The following is a 10,687-nucleotide window of genomic DNA, read 5'->3' on the forward strand; positions in this document are numbered from 1 at the left end:
CAAACCAGGTTTAAAGGACTGTTTCAGTGTGGTACCACACTACTACGTGATCCAAACCAGAAAAAACCCAGGATCTGTTCAACAAGTATGTGAAGTATGCGAAAGTATGAGTCTGATGAGGGCAAATCCCAGACCTAAACTAGACATAACTTTCGTTATCCTCTAAACTATTGATCGAAACCAGGTTTAATTGACTGTTTTAGTGTGGTACCACTTTACTACGTGATCCAAAACAGAAAAAACCCAGGATCCGTTCAACAAGTATGTGAAGAATGCGAAAGTATGGGTCTGATGAGTGAAAATCCCAGGCCTAACCTAGACCTAACATGCGTTATCCTCAAAAATATTGATCGAAACCAGGTTTAATCGACTGTTTCAGTATGGTACCACATTACTACGTTATCCAAACCAGAAAAAGCCCAGAATCTGGCCATCAAGTATGAGAAATATGCGAAAGTACGTGCAGGATGAGAGCAAATCCCAGACCTATCCCAGACATAACCTGCGTTATCCTCTAAAACATTGACCGAAACCAGGTTTAATTGACTGTTTCAGTGTGGTACCGCTATACTACGTGATCCAAAGCAGAAAAAACCATCGATCAGGTCAACATGTATGTTAAAACTGCGAAAGTATGAGACTGATGCGGGAAAATCCTAGACCTAACCTAGACATAACATGCGTTATCCTCTAAAATATTGATCGAAACCAAGTTTAATGGACTGTTTCAGTGTGGTACCACATTACTACGCGATCCAAACCAGAAAAAACCCAGGATCCGTTCAACAAGTATGTGAAGAATGCGAAAGTATGAGTCAGATGAGTGAAAATCCCCGGCCTAACCCAGACCTAACATGCGCTATCCTCTAAGATATTGATCCAAACCAGGTTTAAAGGACTGTTTCAGTGTGGTACCACACTACTACGTGATCCAAACCAGAAAAAACCCAGGATCTGTTCAACAAGTATGTGAAGAATGCGAAAGTATGAGTCAGATGAGTGAAAATCCCCGGCCTAACCCAGACCTGACATGCGTTATCCTCAAAAATATTGATCGAAACCAGGTTTAATCGACAGTGTCAGTGTGGTACCACACTACTGCGTGACCCAAACCAGAAAAAACCCAGGATCAGTTCAACCAGTATGTGGAAAACGCGAAAGTATGAGCCTGATGAGGGCAAATCCCAGACCTATCCCAGACCAAACTTGCGTTATCCTCTAAAATATTGATCGAAACCAGGTTTAATTGACTGTTTCAGCCTGGTACCACGTTACTACGTGATACAATCCAGAAGTAGCCCAGGATCAAGCCATGAAGTATGAGAAATATGCGAAAGTATGAGCCTGGCGAGGGCAAATCCTAGACCTAACCCAGACCTAACATGCGTTATCCTCAAAAATATTGATCGAAACCAGGTTTAATCGACTGTTTCAGTATGGTACCACATTACTACGTTATCCAAACCAGAAAAAGCCCAGAATCTGGCCATCAAGTATGAGAAATATGCGAAAGTACGTGCAGGATGAGAGCAAATCCCAGACCTATCCCAGACATAACCTGCGTTATCCTCTAAAACATTGACCGAAACCAGGTTTAATTGACTGTTTCAGTGTGGTACCGCTATACTACGTGATCCAAAGCAGAAAAAACCATCGATCAGGTCAACATGTATGTTAAAACTGCGAAAGTATGAGACTGATGCGGGAAAATCCTAGACCTAACCTAGACATAACATGCGTTATCCTCTAAAATATTGATCGAAACCAAGTTTAATGGACTGTTTCAGTGTGGTACCACATTACTACGCGATCCAAACCAGAAAAAACCCAGGATCCGTTCAACAAGTATGTGAAGAATGCGAAAGTATGAGCCTGGTGAGTGAAAATCTCAGGGCCAACCTAGACCTAACATGCGTTATCCTCTAAAATATTGATCCAAACCAGGTTTAAAGGACTGTTTCAGTGTGGTACCACACTACTACGTGATCCAATCCCGAAAAAACCCAGGATCTGTTCAACAAGTATGTGAAGAATGCGAAAGTATGAGTCAGATGAGTGAAAATCCCCGGCCTAACCCAGACCTAACATGCGTTATCCTCAAAAATATTGATCGAAACCAGGTTTAATCGACAGTTTCAGTGTGGTACCACACTACTGCGTGACCCAAACCAGAAAAAACCCAGGATCAGTTCAACCAGTATGTGGAAAACGCGAAAGTATGAGCCTGATGAGGGCAAATCCCAGACCTATCCCAGACCAAACTTGCGTTATCCTCTAAAATATTGATCGAAACCAGGTTTAATTGACTGTTTCAGCGTGGTACCACGTTACTACGTGATACAATCCAGAAATAGCCCAGGATCTAGCCATGAAGTATGAGAAATATGCGAAAGTATGAGCCTGATGAGGGCAAATTCTAGACCTGACCCAGACCTAACATGCGTTTTCCTCTAAAATATTTATCAAGACCTGGTTTAATTGAATGTTTCAGTGTGGTACCACATTACTACGTGTACCAATCCAGAAAAATCCCAGGATCCGTTCAACAAGTATGTGAAGAATGTGAAAGTATGAGTCTGATGAGTGAAAATCTCAGGGCCAACCTAGACCTAACATGCGTTATCCTCTAAAATATTGATCCAAACCAGGTTTAATGGACTGCTTCAGTGTGGTACCACTTTCCTACGTGATCCAAAGCAGAAAAAACCCTCGATCAGGCCAACATGTACGTTAAAACTGCGAAAGAATGAGCCTGATGAGAGCAAATCCCAGACCTAACCTTGACCTAACGTGAATTATTCTCTAAAATATTGATCGAAACCAGGTTCAATTGACTGTTTCAGCGTGGTACCACATTACTACGTGATCCAATCCAGAAATAGCCCAGGATCAGTTCAACAAGTATGTGAAAAACGCGGAAGTATGAGCCTGATTAGGGCGAAACCCAGACCTATCCCAGACCTAACTTGCGTTATCCTCTAAACTATTGATCGAAACCAGGTTTAATTGACTGGTTTAGTGTGGTACCACTTTACTACGTGATCCAAGACAGAAAAAACCCAGGATCCGTTCAACAAGTATGTGAAGAATGCGACAGTATGGGTCTGATGAGTGAAAATCCCAGGCCTAACCTAGACCTAACATGCGTTATCCTCTAAAATATTGAACCAAACCAGGTTAAATGGACTGTTTCAGTGTGGTACCACACTACTACGTGACACAAACCGGAAAAAACCCAGGATCTGTTCAACAGGTATGTGAAAAACGCGAAAGTATGAACCTGATGAGGGCAAATCCCAGACCTATCCCAGACCTAACTTGCGTCATCCTTAAAAATATTGATCGAAACCAGCTTTAATCGACTGTTTCAGTGTGGTACCACATTACTACGTGATCCAATCCAGAAATAGCCCCGGATCTAGCCATGAAGTATGAGAAATATGCGAAAGTATGAGCCTGGCGAGGGCAAATCCTAGACCTAACCCAGACCTAACATGCGTTATCCTCAAAAATATTGATCGAAACCAGGTTTAATCGACTGTTTCAGTATGGTACCACATTACTACGTTATCCAAACCAGAAAAAGCCCAGAATCTGGCCATCAAGTATGAGAAATATGCGAAAGTACGTGCAGGATGAGAGCAAATCCCAGACCTATCCCAGACATAACCTGCGTTGTCCTCTAAAACATTGACCGAAACCAGGTTTAATTGACTGTTTCAGTGTGGTACCACTATACTACGTGATCCAAACCAGAAAAAAACCCAGGATCTGTTCAACAAGTATGTGAAGTATGCGAAAGTATGAGTCTGATGAGGGCAAATCCCAGACCTAAACTAGACATAACTTTCGTTATCCTCTAAACTATTGATCGAAACCAGGTTTAATTGACTGTTTTAGTGTGGTACCACTTTACTACGTGATCCAAAACAGAAAAAACCCAGGATCCGTTCAACAAGTATGTGAAGAATGCGAAAGTATGGGTCTGATGAGTGAAAATCCCAGGCCTAACCTAGACCTAACATGCGTTATCCTCAAAAATATTGATCGAAACCAGGTTTAATCGACTGTTTCAGTATGGTACCACATTACTACGTTATCCAAACCAGAAAAAGCCCAGAATCTGGCCATCAAGTATGAGAAATATGCGAAAGTACGTGCAGGATGAGAGCAAATCCCAGACCTATCCCAGACATAACCTGCGTTATCCTCTAAAACATTGACCGAAACCAGGTTTAATTGACTGTTTCAGTGTGGTACCGCTATACTACGTGATCCAAAGCAGAAAAAACCATCGATCAGGTCAACATGTATGTTAAAACTGCGAAAGTATGAGACTGATGCGGGAAAATCCTAGACCTAACCTAGACATAACATGCGTTATCCTCTAAAATATTGATCGAAACCAAGTTTAATGGACTGTTTCAGTGTGGTACCACATTACTACGCGATCCAAACCAGAAAAAACCCAGGATCCGTTCAACAAGTATGTGAAGAATGCGAAAGTATGAGCCTGGTGAGTGAAAATCCTAGGCCAACCTAGACCTAACATGCGTTACCCTCAAAAATATTAATCGAAACCAGGTTTTATCGACAGTTTCAGTGTGGTAGCACATTACTACGTGATCCAAACCAGAAAAATCACAGGATCTGTTCAACAAGTATGTGAAGTATGCGAAAGTATGAGTCTGATGAGGGCAAATCCCAGGCCCAACCAAGACATAACATGCGTTATCCTCTAAAATATTGATGGAAACCAGGTTTAAATGACCGTTTCAGTGTGGTACCACATTAGTACGTGATCCAATCCAGAAAAAGTCCAGGATCTAGCCATCAAGTATGAGAAGTATGCGAAAGAATGAGCCTGTTGAGTGCAAGTCCTAGACCTAACCCAGACCTAACATGCGTTATCCTCTAAAATATTTATGAAGACCGGGATTAATTGACTGTTTCAGTGTGGCACCACATTACTACGTGATCCAAACCAGTGGAAGCCCAGGATCTGGCCAACAAGAATGAGAAATAAGCGAAAGTATGAGCCTGACGAGAGCAAACCCCAGGCCTAACCTAGACCTAACATGCGTTATCCTCAAAAATATTGATCGAAACCAGGTTTAATCGACTGTTTCAGTGTGGTAGCACATTACTACGTGATCGAAACCAGAAAAACCCCAGGATCTATTCAAGAAGTATGTGAAGAATGCGAAAGTATGAGACTGATGAGGGCAAATCCTAGACCTAACCTAGACCTAACTTGCGTTGTCCTCTAAAATATTGATCGAAACCAGGTTTAATCGACTGTTTTAGTGTGGTACCACTTTACTACGTGGCCAAAGCAGAGAAAACCATCGATAAGGTCAACATGTATGTTAAAACTGCGAAAGTATGACCCTGATGAGGGCATATCCCAGACCTAACCTAGACCTAACACGTGTTATCCCCTAAAATAATAATCAAAACCAGGTTTAATGGTCTGCTTCAGTGTGGTAACACATTACTCCGTGATCGAAACCAGAAAAAACCCAGGATCAGTTCAACAAGTATGTGAAGAACGCGAAAGTATGAGCCTGATGAGGGCAAATCCCAAACCTATCCCAGACATGACTTGCGTTATCCTCCAAAATATTGATGGAAACCAGGTTTAATGGACTGTTTTAGTGTGGTACCACATTACTACGTGATCCAAACCAGAAAAGACCGAGGATCTGTTCAACATGTATGTGAAAAACGCGAAAGTATGAGCCGGATGAGGGCAAATCCCAAACCTATCCCAGACATAACTTGCGTTATCCTCTAAAATATTGATCGAAAACAGGTTTAATGGACTGTTTCAGTGTGCTACCACTTTGCTACGTGATCCAAAGCAGAAAAAAACTAGGATCTGTTCAACAAGTGTGTGAAAAATGCGAAAGTATGACCCCGATGAGGGCAAATCCCAGACCTATCCCAGACCTAACTTGCGTTATCGTCTAAAATATTGATGGAAACCAGGTTTAAATGACTGTTTCAGTGTGGTACCACATTACTACGTGATCCAATCCAGAAAAAGTCCAGGATCTAGCCATCAAGTATGAGAAATATGCGAAAGAATGAGCCTGATGAGGGCAAATCCTAGACCTAACCCAGATCTAACATGCATTATCCTCTAAAATATTTATCGAGACCAGGATTAATTGGCTGTTTCAGTGTGGCATCACATTACTGCGTGATCCAAACCAGAAGAAACCCAGGATCTGTTCAACAAGTATGTGAAAAATGCGAAAGTATGAGCCTGATGAGGGCAAATCCCCGACCTATCCCAGACATAACTTGCGTTATCCTCTAAAATATTGATCGAAACCAGGTATAATTGACTGTTTTAGTGTGGTACCTCTTTAGTACGTGGCCAAAGCAGAAAAAACCGAGGATCAGTTCAACAAGTATGTGAAAAACGCGAAAGTATGAGCCGGATGAGGGCAAATCCCCGACCTATCGCTGACATAACTTGCGTTATCCTCTAAAATATTGATCGAAACCAAGTTAAATTGATTGTTTTAGTGCGGTACCACTTTATTACGTGGCCAAAGCAGAAAAAACCCTGGATCAGGTCAACATGTATGTTAAAACTGCGAATGTATGACCCTGATGAGGGCAAATCCCAGGCCTAACCTAGACCTAACATGCGTTATCCTCTAAAATATTGATGGAAACCAGGTTTAAATGACTGTTTCAGTGTGGTACCACATTACTACGTGATCCAATCCAGAAAAAGTCCAGGATCTAGCCATCAAGTATGAGAAATATGCGAAAGAATGAGCCTTATGAGGGCAAATCCTAGACCTAACCCAGACCTAACATGCGTTATCCTCTAAAATATTTATCGAGACCAGGATTAATTGACTGTTTCAGTGTGGCATCACATTACTGCGTGATCCAAACCAGAAACAACCCAGGATCTGTTCTACAAGTATGTGAAAAACGCGAAAGTATGAGCCGGAAGGGGGCAAATCCCAGACCTATCCCAGACCTAACTTGCGTTGTCCTCTAAAATATAGATGGAAACCAGGTTTAATGGACCGTTTCAGTGTGGTACCACATTACTACGTGATACAAACCAGAAAAAACCGAGAATCACTTCAACAAGTATGTGAAAAACGCGAAAGTATGAGCCGGATGAGGGCAAATCCCCGACCTATCCCAGACATAACTTGCGTTATCCTCTAAAATATTGTTCGAAACCAGGTTTAATGGACTGTTTCAGTGTGGTACCACTTTGCTACGTGATCCAAAGCAGAAAAAACCATCGATCCGGTCAACATGTATGTTAAAACTGCGAAAGTATGACCCTGATGAGGGCAAATCCCCGACCTATCCCAGACATAACTAGCGTTATCCTCTAAAATATTGATCGAAACCAGGTTTAATGGACTGTTTCAGTGTGGTACCACTTTGCTACGTGATCCATAGCAGAAAAAACCATCGATCCGGTCAACACGTATGTTAAAACTGCGAAAGTATGACCCTGATGAGGGCAAATCCCAGACCTAACCTAGACCTAACACGTGTTATCCTCTAAAATAATAATCAAAACCAGGTTTAATGGTCTGCTTCAGTGTGGTACCACATTACTCCGTGATCGAAACCAGAAAAAACCCAGGATCTGTTCATGAAGTATGTGAAGAATGCGAAAGTATGAGAATGATGAGGGCAAATCCTAGACCTAACCTAGACCTAACTTGCGTTATCCTCTAAAATATTGATCCAAACCAAGTTTAATGGACTGCTTCAGTGTGGTACCACATTACTACGTGATCCAAACCAGAAAAAACCCAGGATCTGTTCGACATGTATGTGATAAACGCGAAAGTATGAGCCTGATGAGGGCAAATCCCAAACCTATCCCAGACATATCTTGCGTTATCCTCAAAAATATTAACCGAAACCAGGCTTAGTGGACTGTTTCAGTGCGGTACCACTTTACAACGTTATCGAAACCTGAAAAAACCCAGGATCTGTTGAACAAGTATGTGAAAAATGCGAAAGTATGAGAATGATAAGGCAAATCCTAGACCTAACCTAGACCTAACTTGCGCTATCCTCTAAAATATTGACCTATCCCAGACCTAACCCAGACATAACTTGCGTTATCCTCTAAAATATTGATCGAAACCAGGTTTAATGGACTGTTTCAGTGTGCTACCACTTTGCTACGTGATCCAAAGCAGAAAAAACCATCGATCCGGTCAACATGTATGTTAAAAATGCGAAAGTATGACCCTGATGAGGGCAAATCCCAGACCTAACCTAGACCTAACACGTGTTATCCTCTAAAATAATAATCAAAACCAGGTTTAGTGGTCAGCTTCAGTGCGGTACCACATTACTCCGTGATCGAAACCTGAAAAAACCCAGGATCTGTTCAAGAAGTATGTGAAGAATGCGAAAGTATGAGAATGATAAGGCAAATCCTAGACCTAACCTAGATCTAACTTGCGTCATCCTCTAAAATATTGATCCAAACCAGGTTTAATGGACTGTTTCTGTGTGGTACCACATCACTACGTGATCCAAACAAGAAAAAACCCAGGATCCGTTCTACAAGTATGTGAAGAATGCGAAAGTATAAGTCTGGTGAGTGAAAATACCAGGCCTAACCTACACCTAACATGCGTTATCCTCGAAAATATTGATCGAAACCAGGTTTCATCGACTGTTTCAGTGTGGCGTCACATTACTACGTGATCCTATCCAGTGGAAGCCCAGGATCTGGCCAACAAGAATGAGAAATATGCGAAAGTATGAGCGTGACGAGAGCAAATCCCAGACCCATCCCAGACATAACTTGCGTTATCCTCAAAAATATTGACCGAAACCAGGCTTAGTGGACCGTTTCAGTGTGGTACCACATTACTGCGTGATCCAAACCAGAAAAAAACTAGGTTCTGTTCAACAAGGATGTGAAAAATGCGAAAGCATGACCCTTATGAGGGCAAATCCCAGACCTATCCCAGACCTAACTTGCATTGTCCTCTAAAATATTGATGGAAACCAGGTTTAATGGACTGTTTCAGTGTGGTACCACATTACTACGTGATCCAAACCAGAAAAGACCCTCGATCAGGTCAACATGTATGTTAAAACTGCGAAAGTATGACCCTGATTAGTGCAAATCCCAGGCCTAACCTAGACCTAACTTGCGTTATCCTCTAAAATATTGATCGAAACCAGGCTTAGTGGACTGTTTCAGTGCGGTACCACTTTACAACGTGATCGAAACCTGAAAAAAACCCAGGATCTGTTGAACAAGTATGTGAAGAATGCGAAAGTATGAGTCTGATGCGTGAAAATCCCCACCCTAACCTAGACCTAACATGCGTTATCCTAAAAAATATTGTTCGAAACCAGGTTTAATCGACTGTTTCAGCGTGGTACCACACTACTACGTGACACAATCCAGAGACAGCCCAGGGTCTAGCCATGAAGTATGAGAAATATGCGAAAGTATGAGCCTGATGAGGGCAAATCCAAGACCTAACCCAAACCTAACATGCGTTATCCTCTAATATATTTGTCAAGACCAGGTTTAATTGAATGTTTCAGTGTGGTACCACATTACTACGTGATACAATCCAGAAACATCCCAGGGTCTAGCCATGAAGTATGAGAAATATGCGAAAGTATGAGCCTGATGAGGGCAAATCCAAGACCTAACCCAAACCTAACATGCGTTATCCTCTAATATATTTATCAAGACCAGGTTTAATTGAATGTTTCAGTGTGGTACCACATTACTACGTGAACCAAAGCAGAAAAAACCCTCGATCAGGTCAACATGTATGTTAAAACTGCGAAAGTATGACCCTGATGTGGGCAAATCCCAGGCCTAACCTAGACCTAACATGCGTTGTCCTCTAAAATATTGATCAAAACCAGGTTTAATTGACTGTTTCAGTGTTGCACTTCATTACTACGTGATCCAAACCAGTAAAAACCCAGGATCCGTTCAACAAGTATGTGAAGAATGCGAAAGTGTGAGTGTGATGAGTGAAAAACCCCGGCCTAACCTAGACCTAACATGCGTTATCCTCAAACATATTGATCGAAACATGGTTTAATCGTCTGTTTCAGTGTGGTACCACATTACTATGTGATCCAAACCAGAAAATAACCCAGGATCTGTTCAACGAGTATGTGAAGTGTGCGAAAGTATGAGTCTGATTGGGGCAAATCCCAGACCTATCCCAGACCTAACATGCGTTATCCTCTAAAATATTAATCAAGACCAGGTTTAATTGATTGTTTCAGTGTGGTCCCACATTACTACGTGATCCAAACCAGAAAAAACCCAGGATCCGTTCAACAAGTATGTGAAGAATGTGAAAGTATGAGTCTGATGAGTGAAAATCCCAGGGCTAACCTAGACCTAACATGCGTTATCCTCTAAAATATTTATCAAGACCAGGTTTAATTGAATGTTTCAGTGTGGTACCACATTACTATGTGATCCAATCCTGAAAAAGCGACGGATGTGGCTAACAAGTATGAGAAATATGCGGAAGTATGAGCCAGATGTGTGCAAATCCTGGACCAAACCCAGACCTAATATGCGTTATCCTCTATAATATTGGTCGTAGCCAGGTTTAACTGACTGTTTCAGTGTGGTAGCACATAACTACGTTATCCAATCCAGAAAAAGCCCAGGATCTGG

The sequence above is a fragment of the Colletes latitarsis genome, unplaced genomic scaffold (genome assembly GCF_051014445.1).
Source record: "Colletes latitarsis isolate SP2378_abdomen unplaced genomic scaffold, iyColLati1 scaffold0023, whole genome shotgun sequence".
NCBI classification, from domain to species: domain Eukaryota; kingdom Metazoa; phylum Arthropoda; class Insecta; order Hymenoptera; family Colletidae; genus Colletes; species Colletes latitarsis.